Raw genomic sequence first — 14159 nt, forward strand, 5'->3', positions numbered from 1 at the left:
ATGAAACCAAAAAAAATTAACCCTGAATTAAGGCATAAAACTTCAAAATATACTGCAAATATTTGAAAATATTCATATTTTCTGTAGTGCCATTTCTGTAGTGCCAAAGAATTGGAAAATGAAGGGATGTCCATCAAATGGTGAATAGTTGAACAATTTATGGCATATGAATGTTATGTAATACTATTGTTCTATAAGAAATCATGAACGGTCAGACTCCAGAGAAGCATGGAATGAATTACAGGAACTGATGCTGAGTGAAGGGAGCAGAACCAAGAGAACATTGTTCACATCAGCAACAACTTTTGAGTTGATCAAACTTAATGACTGAAGTTCCTCTCAGCAGTTCAGAGAGATTGGACAACCCTAGGGGACCAGCTATGGAGAAGGCTATCCTCATCAGAGGAAGAAAAAACAAAACAATACAAAACAAAAAAAATAGAATCTGAATGAGCACTAAACTCACTTTTTTAAGGTTTTCTCTTATGTATTTCTTTCTTATCTCATGGATTTCTTTCTTTTCCCTTAATCCTAACTCCTCATACTGAAAATGACTAATCTGTAAACATATTAAAGATAAATGTGTATCTACAATATTCACCTGACTGCTGTTGAGGAGAAGGAAGTGGGAAGAGAGGGTGGAAGGAAGTCATGTAACTTAAAAATATGCATATGCATGTGGATGAATGTTGTAAAAGTTTCATAATGATGTATTTAGAAAAATAAAATTAAATATCAATTGCAAAAGATCTAATGAAAATGGAATAAAAATTAAATGTATTTTTCTCAAAATAAACTGTGGCATACAATTGTAATGGAATACTATTTTATAATAAGAAATTATGAACAGGCACATTTCAGAAAAACCTGAAAAGACTTGTATGGAGTGAAGCAAAGTAGAATGCTCAAAACCAGGAAAATAATCTACTTTGTATCATCAACACTATATGATGATCAACTGTGAATGGCTCTTTCTTTTCAGCCACACAGTGATCCAAAACAAGCACAAAGAACTTATTAAGGAAAATACTATCCATATCCACATAAAAACTGATAAACCCTGAATGTCAATAGAAGTATATGTTTTCAGTTATTTTATTCTTATTTGTGGGTTTTTTCTTTTGACCTATTTCTTCTTCCACAGTTGAGATTAAGTTGGAGATATGTTTTATAAGATAGCACATGTATAAACTTTATCAAACTGTCTATCATTTTCAGAAGAAGAAATGGGAGGGAGGGGAAAAAATTTGGAATTCAAAATCTTATTTTAAATTAATATTCTATGTGTCTTCCAATCATATAAAATAGTAGTTTTTAACCCATCATTTTCTGTAATGTTTTGAATTATACAATCTTTCGGGATTCAAAATCTTGTAAAATTGGATGCTGAAAATTTTCTTGATTGAAAAAAATAAAGTACTATTAAAAAAGTAAAATGAGTGAATTGGACTAGAATGGCTCATAATTCTATCTCCAGATCTATGACCTTTGTGGATATAGTACTTTGTTAAGGTGTGGAGGTGACATTGAGGTGTCTAAGATCAAAGGGGAAAAAGCCACACAAGCTCTTTGTAAAAGTTCAACTTAACTGAAAAGGCTTTGAATATGAAGTTGTCCACAGGCCATGTCTGTCATTATTGGACCAGTCAAAAAATGTTTAAATAAATCCATCACCAGAAGGTTTACAATCAGGTAAGGACAATTTTCATTTATCTTTTGTTTCTTTATTCTTGTCATAGTATCTCATGAAGACTGACAACTAAATAATAGAGACGTTGTGATTGTTGTTGGTGCATGAAGTGGCAAATCTAATGAATATTTCTGAAGTACAGAAGTGTTAAAAAAAACATGGTTCAAGATATATAGTATCTTTTGATTTAAATCTTGAAGTTATGCCCTTTCCTGGGAAAGGGGTGAGACTCAAAATCAATCATTTAGGCAGGAAGAACTCCTAATGTTTTTGTCTCATGGATTATTTTGGCAGTCTATTAAAGTCTAAAGACCCCTTTTCAGAGAGCTATTTTTAAATGTGTTTTTTTAAGTATTTAGGATTACAAAGAAAATAACTTATTGTTGCAGCTAGGTGGCATAGAGCACTAGCCCTGGAGTTGAGGACCTGAGTTCAAATCCAGCTTAGACATTTAATACTTACTTAAGTGTGTGACCCTGGGCAAGTCATGGAATCTTATTTCCTTGTAAACCTCCCCTTCCAAAAAAAGAAAACAATTTTTCCCATTAAAGATTTTATTTATTTTTTTTGTTTTACAATTATTCCCCTAAACTTATTTCCCACCCCCCCCCACAGAAGGCAATTTATTAGTCTTTACATTGTTTCCATAAGAAAACAACTTTTGTTGAAATTCATTTATCAAAATAGATAAACACACATAAAGTTAACAGACCCTCAAGTTAAGAAATCTTGTGTATTTCAGCACTGCTATATTTTTTCTTATGTTCTCCATATAGCTCCCTCCAATTTCACTCTCAACATATTTGTCCCGGAGAGGACATCAGAGTGCACCTTGTTTTTCACAGCTTCTTTCATAATTTCCTTTTGCTATCACAACTCAACAAAATCTATTTCTTTGAGGTTCACTTCATTTAAATTTATTATCCATTCAAGATTCCAGTAGCATTTATCTATTGGCACCCTCACCATGACAATCTCTTTCCTTTCTCAGTGAATTCAGTATCAGTTTTAAAAATACTTTCTCAAAAACTTTTTTAAAAATTGAGAAAGCAACCTAATTTCATTCCAATCCCCGTATATCATTCATAATTATACCAGTAAAAAAAATTATTTGAGTTACACAGGGGTGTTTCCTTTACTATTGTGAGATGCTTAAGGAGTCAGGTACATCTTTTGTAGGGGGCTGGGGTGGGAATTGACTTCCTACAATAAATACATGAGGAAATTAAGAACAAAATCTTATATAGGAGAAAGGAGACTATAGTTATCCTCTCCACCAAACTGCTGACCTTAGAGAAAATTCAGCATACGTGTTGCTGCCCCCTTAAATCCTCCATTTCTCAATCACAGTTCTCATGACCTAATTCTCAACTTCATCTTCATTATTCAGAGATGTTCACACCCTTGAGCTTTCAGCCATCAAAAGTCCCAAATTCCCTCATCAGATCAGAACCTAAAATTCTATATCTTTTCTAAAATTCTTTGCTCTCATTAGAATCATAAAGTTCTCCACACCTCAGAATTCTCACAGAGTATCAAAATTGTTCTGAACTCACTTCCCCCCTTTCTGAATTTCAAACCCACACTTACCCCATTCAACTTTACCCTGCCTTTGCTCTAAGAATTCCTTACTCTCCTAATTTATCAAGGCTTAACAACCTAAGATTACTAACACCAGGGAACCTAACTTTCTAATTACATGCTAATAAAAGGAGCTAAAAAACATAAAAATAAATAAAAAACATAACACATAAAAAAATAAAGATAACATAAAACCCATAAGGCTAAGTTCACTGCAAATTTATATGGAGTTAGGACCCACCTGTAAAGAGGACTCTTAAGTGATGAAGATAGCTGTCTTTGGGTGCAGCTTGAAGGGAAACAGAATAGATTTATCTATTCTCTTATTCTCCCTCTCTTCTCCATATAAGAGTCTGGAGGTTATCACTCTATTCTCCATAGAGGGAGAGAGGGATAACAGACTAGAATTGTATCCATCTACTTAAATATTGTTCATCTAGGGGATATGATCATGTTCCATCTAGCTTTTGATTTCTACATCAATGGGGGAAAGAGGTTTCCAAAATCTATGTCTTTCCTTCCTAAAATTAATTCTACATTGAACAAACACAGCAAATAGAAATCAGTAACATATAGACATCATAGAAGGTATGCATAGGAGTATGTGTGTGTATCTCAGGCTATTAATACAGAATTAAGAAACTGTCATTGAGAGCAAGATAATTCAAGTTAACCCCAAGAAAGAGGGTCCTTGGCCTCACTCAAGGGGAAATACTATGAAGGCCTTTGAATAGCCAGCTGGAAATAAAGAGATGATAGAGACTTCCAGCTCCCCTCATTTCTTCCTGGAGGCTTTCCCTTCAGCAGTATAAACAGGTGTTGGTCTCTTCTATATTCTCTCGAGCCTGGGAGCCAATTTGATACTATGCTTGAAGAAGATGCAGGGAGAATACTGAAGAGAGACTACTTGAGAACTGATGCGCTGGCCCCTTACCAACTGCTCCCTATTCTTTATGAATGACAGGGTCTTCATCTCTTCCAAAAGGAGAGTCTCATACCATTTCAACATTTATGATATCTAATCTCAAGTTGGTCTTTACCTCTTATTGACTATGTCAGAGCTGTCCAAAATGTGGGGCCTCACCTGCCTATAGGTTTATTAAATGCTTTAGTAAATAAAGTTGAGCTTCTGCAAAGCTTTCACTAAAATGGCAAATCAAAATATATTGTCTATTGTTTCAATAAAAACTTTAAAAGTAAGGTTGGACAGACCTACTCTATGTAGTTCCCCACAGAAACTGTTTCAGATGTTCTTTCATTATGACTTTCATTATACTTTTGAGGTTAAGTAACTTCCTAAACTATTAAACAAGGATAATAAGATTGTATTACATTTTGAAGCATTTCAACCACTTAAAGGGAATAAATACATAAGTTAATACTTTTCAACATAAACTTAGACTAGAAAGCCGTAGCTAGTTCTACCTCAGAAGAATACTGAAGAAATTGAAAGATAATATGTTCTACTTTTCTTTTTGATTTTTAAGAACAGAATAACAACAATGCCTATCTCTATAATATTTTTAATTTTTCAAAGTGCTATCAGTTCTGATTCTGTTATTTACCTGATCCTCTGTGTAAAGACTATCTGAAAGAGGAAGACTTTGAGTGAGAAAAGTAGAATTTGAAGGAGAAAAAAGATGAGGAAGAGAGGTAAGTCACTAATTTTGAATGATTAATAGGAACCTTCATGGGGTGCTAGGTGGTGCAGTGGATAGAGCCTTGGCCCTGGAGTCAGGAGTACCTGAGTTCAAATCCAGCCTCAGACACTTAATAATTACCTAGCTGTGTGAACTTGGGCAAGCCACTTAACCCCACTGCCTTGCAAAAAAAATAGGAACCTTCAGAACCATAAAAATATAAGGGAAACTTGCCTTCCATTATTAACTTGATTCCCAGCACCTCCACCAGAGACAGTATCCTATCATAGTTTTAAAAAGAACTGTATTTTTGAATCAAAGGACCTGGGTACACATCCTGGTTCTACCATTTACTAGATATGTGACAACAGGCAAATCACTTCACCTCCATGAAACCCTGGTTCCTCATCTGTAGAATAAGGGAGAAGTACAGTCAAGTATAGAGGAAAGAGTAATGGAAATGGAGGCAAGTTCAATTTGTTTGTCTTCTCATTAGATATATGACACTCAGCAAGTTACTTCATGGTTCATTAGGTAACGCCTTAGAAGTTTTTTTCCCAACTGAATCATCAATGAATGAGTGATAGCTGTCCTAAACAAAGCAATCCACACCATGCTCAAGAAATTACAGGTAATTCTTATACCTTGTTACCTGTAGGAAAGATGGTTCAAAATAAATTGTAAACTAATAAATGAAAATAACGACAATATGTTGGTTTCCTGCATACACAGTAAATTTGCTGATGAAAAATTTACTTTTATAAGGGATACCAAAAGACAAAAATACTAATGTACTGTTTTTAGAACTGTGAATTATTCCAGCCATTCTGGAAAGCAATTTAAAATTATATTGAGAAAGAGAAAAAGCTACTAAACTGTGCAAGCCCTTTGATCCCAAGATCTCTATATAGGAATAAACCTCAATTAGGTTCAAAGGCTGAAAGAAAAGTCTTATTTACACTAAAATATTCATAGCAGCATTTTTGTGCATGTTGAAAAAAACATAAATGAAATGAATGCCCATCAATTGTGGGAAAACTAAACAAATTGTGATGGAATGTTATGAAATCTCATTGTTGCACAAAAAGTGATTGAAATATAGAATTCAGAAAAATATAAGAATTTTATATGTATACTGGCAGAATAAATTAAGTAGAATTTTAAAAAACTGAATATGCAATAACTACAACAATATAAAAATAACTCTAATGCAAAACTGAAGGTTACATTAAATAAATATAATGGAGAAAATTCTAAAATGAAGAGGTTGGACCAGACAATTTTTATGATCCCTTTTGGCTGTAAGACATTATCTAATTAAGCACAGATGAGAAAAGTGACTTATCTCAAGTGACAGAACCATAACAAGAACCATGGTATCTTGATTTTCCTTTCCAGGATTAATATATATATATATATATATATATATATATATATACACATATATGTATGTATATATACATATATACACACATATATGTATGTATATATACATATATATATGTTACTATCTTTCACATACTCTTCCCTGCAGATAAAATTATTTTTTTCCTTTTTATGCCTCATAGGTCCTTCTGTATTCTTTTGCTGTACCTTCACACAGCACAGTATTCCCTCCTCATCTTTTCCTCTTAGAATCCCCAATTTCTTTCAAAACTCAACTCAAGCACACACTCCTACACGGACCCCCTTTCCTGTTCTCTTTAGTGGCTAGTACCAATTATCAAGTAATAAAGATAATCAAAATTACTTGTTATTCATTTTATATATATATTTTTGCATGTAACTATACATATCATGTCTCCTTCCAAAACAAAATAAGCTTCTGGAGATCACTGAATATTTCTTTTTTTTACCTCTGCCTTCAGGACATAGAATAGAATCTAATATACATATATATAATAGATATTGTAAATATGCTTGCTTATTGATTATAATCCTGTTTTCTTTCTTCAATGCCACACTTAAAAATTCACATTTCTCTTCTCTTTTAAGTCTTTTGTAATTTGATATACTTGCTATTCATTTAAAATAAATAATTACAGTTAGAATTGATTTTGCATAAGAATCCCAAAATTGTAATTGCTTTTAGGTCAGCCCTGTTTCATGGCCAGCACAATTAACCTGCTTTATATTTTTTCTCCACAATAATCACCGAAGGAAATATTATCTAGTCTTCCAACTGTAACTCAGTTGGGTTCTCTAACATGTCTCTACATGGCTTTATTAAATATATCAGAAATGTTTGAAGACCACATGCTGGCAATATATCATTAAAAAGATAGAAAAGAGATGGTTCTCAGTACTAAGAGATGCATGCAATTTTATGTGTTTGAGGGAGTTCAATTAGGTAACAATTTCAAGTGTTTACTTTCCAAACAAACAGTCTTTCTAAAAATCTGTTACTTTGTTGAAAAGAATTCATTTCCATTCCTATTCCTAAAGGGAGATCATCTGAATGATTCAGTCCTAATGCGGCTTACAACTCAGATAATAATTTCTATATTTATTATGATATATCATCATGGAACTTTGGAAAAGAAAGTGAATTGGAAGTCAGAAGACCTAGATTCCTTTCCTGGTTGTGCAATTTACTCCTTGTATATCATCATGCAAGTTACGCTCTAATTCTCTTTCCCTTTTTAGAAAATGGGAAAACTAATTCTAATGCTATTCATGCTACATGGTTATTGTGTGGAATAAAAGTAATAGTGGATTTGAAACCACTTTTGTAAATTATAACTGGCTATAGAAATAGATTGTTGGGGTAGCTAGGTGATGTAGTGGATAAAGCACTGACCCTGGAGTCAGGAGTACCTGGGTTCAAATCTGGTCTCAGACACTTAATAATTACCTAGCTGTGTGGTTTTAGGCAAGCCACTTAACCCCGTTTGCCTTACAAAAACCTAAAAAAGAAAAAAAAGAAAAAAGAAATAGATTATTTCAACACTTTAATATTAACAAAGATCTATCACTTCAAAAAAGTGTGTATCCCTTCTACATATTCAGATCGTGTCTTTTTGAATAGGAGACAGTTGTATGAGTTTTTTGTTCAAGAAGTCATTGTATGTTGTTCAGATTTCTAATCATGATCTTTTCAGAACTTAATTAGGCTAAGTATAAGACCATGTAGGAAGCTGGAAGGAATTTTAGATTCCATCTCATCTAAACCCCTCATTCTATACATGAGAAAATTGAGACCCAGAGTAATAATATTATTTCTTTAAGAGGACACAGCAGAACAAACATTTGAATTCAGGGCATTTTTCTCCAAATCTAATGTGATTTCCAATGGACTACTATGTCTGACTTTAAAAAGTCTGCTGCATCCATAATTCTAGAAAGGAGATTGATAAAGACAACTTACTTTTTGTAAAGTAAAACTTTTAAAATATGGATCATAAATAAGGTCATTGGAATATTGATTTAGTAGGAATAGCTAAATTTCTAAAATTATGATTCTTAGCCATCTTTGTATTTTTTGGTACAGAAATCCAGGACCAAAATAATCTGTTCAGGCAGTCCAGTCTTTATCTAAAAATATAAACTTAACATCAAATCAATGTAAACTAAATATCAAAACAGTACACCCAATTAAATTGCTTTGTAGCCATTTACAGTTAAATGAATGAAAGTGAATAAATAAAATGCCATATTTCTATAATTGCCAAATTTCTATAAGGATACTTTGCCTATTCTCGTTCATTTATGTGTGCTCTATTGTTTTGAATCAACTGTTTTTTAAAAATCCTTTTACATTATTTCACAAAGTTCTTTCTATATTTCTGTATAGTTCTCATATTTTCTTTTCTTACATTACATTAATGTCACACAATTTAATGATCTGTTTCCAATTTTTTTTGCAGTTACAAAAATGCAATCATAAAATTCCCTGAGCATATAGTTTTCTTTTTTTTTCTAAACAGTAACTTTGCAGGCTAAATTCTGAAATAATGGTTTAATTAGGTGAAAGAGGATGATTATTCTTAAAACCTTTACAGTATAGTGCCATACTGCTCTACAAAATGGTTCTACCAGCTTGCAATTACATCAGAAATGAACTACTTATTTCTTTACAACCCTGCCAGCACTGAGTTTCATTGCTTTTAATTATTTCTTAACAATCTGAGAGGGGTAAAATGATACCTTAAAGTGGTTTTCATTTGTATCTCTTTGATCTCTTTGAAAATTAGTTAGGTTGAACTTTTTTCAAATGATTCCTATCTGAATTTCCCTTAAATTATTTTTCAAGCACTTAAATGCAAAAGAAATATCTCATGGATACTTGAACATCTCATATTTCCATTTTCACAATAAGCATTTGCAAAAGACAACTGATCCTCATCCTTCTTGACATATGATTAACCTTTGACACCATTGATCACATCTCCTTCCAAAGACCCTCTTTTTCAGATTTTCATGACACTTCTTTCTTAATTTTCCTCTTACCTGACCCTCTACTCCTTCTCTGTCTATTGTAATTAATTTTCACTCATGTCATGGTGACTTTAATACTATATAATGACTAGAAATATTCCTACCAGTATCAGAAATTTCAGTAATGAATATCAATGTGTTATCAATTGGAAATATCTATACCTATATCTATATCATCTATTTTATTTGCTTTCATTTGTTGAAGGCAACCAGTCCATCATTAATGGTTGGCAATATGGTTTTCATTACATTTGTAACATATCAGGAATGAGCAGCTAGGTGATGAAGTGGATAGAGCACTGTATGGGAGTTTGAGAGTTCCAATCCAGCCTCAGGTCATTTTATCTCTCTTCATAAGTACATCTGGGCAAAAATACACATCACTTAGTGATCTTTCATGAGAAGCTCCCAACATTTTGACTGAGTATTTGTGTGACCTTGGGAAAGTCACTTAACCCTTGTTGCCTTACATTCAGGGTCATCCCCAGTTGTTCTGATTCCTATCTATTCATCAGACCCGGATGGCTCTGGATGAAAAAGTGAGGCTGGTGATTTAGCACAGACTCCCCTCATTCAATTCTTATTCATGTGTTTGTCTTGGCATCACCTCCATGATGTTGTAGTCTTCCTCAAAAATGAAGGGCAAGCATTAAAACATACCAGGATATTATCTTTTTATATACTTTGTAACTGACAACTACCTTTGAAAACCTTTCCTGTAATCCAAGATACAATTGTCTACATCTTTAGGAACTAGCCATGAGATGGTGCTTGTACTCATTTGGTAGCCCCAACCAGACATGTAATTTTAGATAAGTGTGCCGTAAAGAACCTGGAAATATTAGCCACCTTTGCAAAGGAATGAAACTTATTATATAATTATAGTCATATAATTTACATAATTCCTTCTTAAATGACCATTGCAGGGATTAGTGATTTAATCTATACAAGGGATTCTTTTACCACAGGAGATTGCAATTTCTTTCAGGTGTTAATACAAAGTCTTATGTATTGATGAGGATAAGGACTAGACTTGTGCAAGTCTCAGTTGAGGAAACTCCTTCTACCAATAAGAATGCCTTCTCTGCAATTTATAATTTTCATGGACCACATAATGAATTAGGAAAGCACAAACTAACATAATCTATGTGGTATTTTATTATTGTTAGTTTTATTAATTTTATAAATTATATTTTAATTATATTAATTTATTAATTACATTTTAGTCTGGTACTAGCTGTAGCATGATGGTTTGCATGTTCCTTGTAGCCTTTGGGTCTTGTTTCCTTTGGCTTGTAACACTGAAAGATTTAGTGACTTTGCCAAAGATGCACAGGCAGCATATGTCAAAAGAGGATTGACCTAAAAGCCGGTCTTGCTTTCTCCAAGGCCATACTTCTTGGCTCTTTCTGCAGTAGGTCATTTTATCTCTCTTCATAAGTACATCTGGGCAAAAATATACATCATTTAGTGATCTTTGATGAGAAACTCCCAACATTTTGACACCCTGGATTACAAACATGGAGTTCATCACTGGGATCATGCAAACAGCTGTCTTTGTCAGATTGATAGGATCTTCTAATATTTTCCCTCACTTTGCTGGTCCTAGTACTGAGAGGAATTAGAGAGGTATTTTAGTAAATGAATTAACTTCTAGCAAATTTTAAAATATGTAATTTAAATCAAGGATTAAAATAAATAAAGTTCAACTTTATTTTTTAATTATTATTAAATTAACATTTTTCTGGTATTTATGTTTACAAATCATTTTATATAGAGTGCAACATGTGATCCCTTCAATCTTCACCTGGAAATTATACTCTTAAAGAGCAACATAGCTAAAAGTGTTTCCTAAACTCAATCCAGATGATAAATTACTTAAATAAGTGCCATAGTTGTTTTTTCACTGATCTCTAAAAGATCTTGAAGAATATGATTAGTAAGATTGAAATGCAGTGTGGCTTGAATGGATAGAATATAGAATTTGGAGTGGGGAAAATGTGAGTTTAAATTATAACTCTCAGCCACAAAACTATGATAATAATTAATAATTATATTACTTACATTATAGACTTATGATACTCAAAGTAAATAATGTATATAAAGTGCTTATAAATTTAAAAGTTCTTTTATGTCAATATATAATCTTTATAGATAATGCCTGTAAAATATTGAAACAAAATGGTTAAATAAAATACTGACAAATGGATTTCAGAGCTACAATTTATTATTATATTTTAAAATATTTAATATTATTAAATTAGATTTATACTAAGAATATACATAAGAAAAATCATTAGAAAAATGAATCATGCCACTAATAAAGTAATTAAAATATAAGATGAGAAAAATCTTTGATATAATATTGCAGTAATTTAAATTAAAAACATCATATTTTAGCAATGGAATGTCTAATTAAAAATAATTGCTTTTGAATTCAAGAACCAACATTGTATGTAAACCTTAGGACCCTTCTCACTAAGAATAGTGAAAGAACAAAGCTGCTTAATTTCATCATTATTATTCAACACAATCACCATAGTCAAGAATAAAAAAAAAATCCTACCTGATAGGAGTAAGACAAGAATAAAAATTTAAAAGGATAAAACATTGCTTAGGAGAGACAATATCGTATGCTAGGCATGCATCTGACTTCTTTGTCAAGAAGATCTGAGTCAAGTACTCTGACATGTACTGGTCCTATAGTAATTGGCAAGAAGTTTTCAATGCCCAAGTAACTCTCTAAAACTATAAGTTGAAGAACAACTTATTATCTGCATGGATCTAGTCTGAAAAAGCATTGATTAAGTGGAAGTTCAATTATATTTATTTACTAATGCTATTATGAGTTATTTAGAGTTTTAGGAGACCTTAAGAGATCATTTTGTCCATTCCCCCTTAATTGTATAGTTTCATTTCAAATCAAATGAACAAGAACTTATTAAGGACCTATGCACTAGAGATAAGATGAAGTTCAGCATAAAAGAGAACTTGCCCCATGTACCCAGAACACATAGGTAGCTACTATTGTTTCTCTTGTCAATTCACTTTGACAGCTTCAACTATAAGCTGTGTGTGGATAATGACCAAAGTCAAAACCTCTTTCTTCAACCTTCTGACCTAGAATTCAGACACTTTGCAGGTTCTTACTTCTAGAAGATCCCATCAGCACTTCAAACTCAGAATTTTTAAAAATGACCGTATTGAGGAGGCGGGGTGGTACAGTGGATAACACACTGGCCCTGGAGTCAGGAGTACCTGAGTTCAAATCCAACCTTGGATAATTAATAATTACCTAGCTATGTGGCCTTGGGCAAGTCACTTAACCCCATTTGCCTTGCAAAAAAAAACTAAAAAAAAATGACCTTATTATCCTTCTCTAAAAGACCATCCAACTTGAGTACTTCTATCACTGAATATTATTTTATCTTATAGTTGTGTTTATGCAATACCACTTTTCACCGAGTCCTCTGCATTGGAAACATATTATCACTGACTCTACTGCATCTTCATCTCATGAGTTGGCAAATCCTGTTGATTTTCTCTCAGAAAAATTTCTAGTTACTTACTTTACCACTACCCTCTATTTCCACAATCACTAATCTAAAGCAAAATCTTTTTTCCTCTAGACTGTTCCAATTTTCATAAAGTTTCTTTAAAAGTCTTCTGATCTCCACTTTTCCCCTGTTTTGCCTCCAAACTGGCTTTCACATTGATGGTAATGTTGTTATTATTTAATGTATTGATGTGAATATGTAATTACTCAAAATTCATTAATTGTACCTCATTGTCTACAGATTGAAATTCAAATTCTTTTGCTAAATATTCAACTTCCTTGAGAAACTGACATCATCCTACCTTTTCCATCAATTCATATTAGTTATTTTCAAATGATCTATGCTATAGACCAGAGATGGGTAACCTTTTTTTTCTGCCAAGGACTATTTGGATATTTATAACATTATTTGTGGACCATATGAAATTAACAACTCAAAAATTAGCCTGCTAAATTCGATCAAATATTTAATTAACTTACCCCCTAAAAAAGCTTCTTGATTTATGGAATTTTGAGTGCCATCTGAGATTGCCATGGCAACACAAGACCAAATGATTTCATTGGCCTCAGAGGCCCAACTTTTCACTTCTGTTCTAGATACACTGGACCAAGCAGTACATTTCTTTCAGGCTTCAAACTCAATACTTTTGCCTATGTGGAATATTCTATGCACAGAATGTTTGTGCTAACTTCTTTCTCTCTCATTTCTTGAATTTCTACTGGTAATGTTACTTTATCTAGACTGTCTTCTCTGACACTTCTGGTAGGAACATTTTTCCCCTTAGATTTATTTCATTTGGGAGTTTTTATACAACTTTCAATAGACTTTTCCATTTTTTTTGTTTTATGCATATACGCAATGTTCTTTTATGAAGATTTCAAAGGATTCTATGCATTTGTTGAGGGAAAAATACATCTTTATTTTCACCAATCTCTAACTGAAATTTAAAATTCCTTTCAATCAAGAGTATTTTTAAAATATCATTCTGAGAAGGGGTCCAAGGTTTCAACAGGATATCCAGAGATATTTCATCCTAAAATGTTAAACACAAAAATTCCTCTATTGAGTTACTTCTTAGTGTAGGGACTGTGTCAATGGGAGATTTATATTACCTCCAGTTTTCAACATAATTCAATATACTGCATAGACTTTATATCTGTTTAATTTAATTATATTTACTCAAAGGAAAAAAATCTAATGTCCATACTAGGGGAAAATTTAATCCTGCTCCCCTATAGGGACATACCAATAGAA

General features: G+C 32.5%; 1 pseudogene; it reads right to left on the bottom strand.

The window, feature by feature from the left end:
* LOC141492290 (mitogen-activated protein kinase kinase kinase kinase 3-like) overlaps positions 1-13439 on the bottom strand; it is a 40251-nt pseudogene extending 26812 nt beyond the window's left edge.
* Positions 13440-14159: the final 720 nt, after the last annotated feature.

Source organism: Macrotis lagotis, chromosome 6, assembly GCF_037893015.1.
Source record: "Macrotis lagotis isolate mMagLag1 chromosome 6, bilby.v1.9.chrom.fasta, whole genome shotgun sequence".
NCBI classification, from domain to species: domain Eukaryota; kingdom Metazoa; phylum Chordata; class Mammalia; order Peramelemorphia; family Peramelidae; genus Macrotis; species Macrotis lagotis.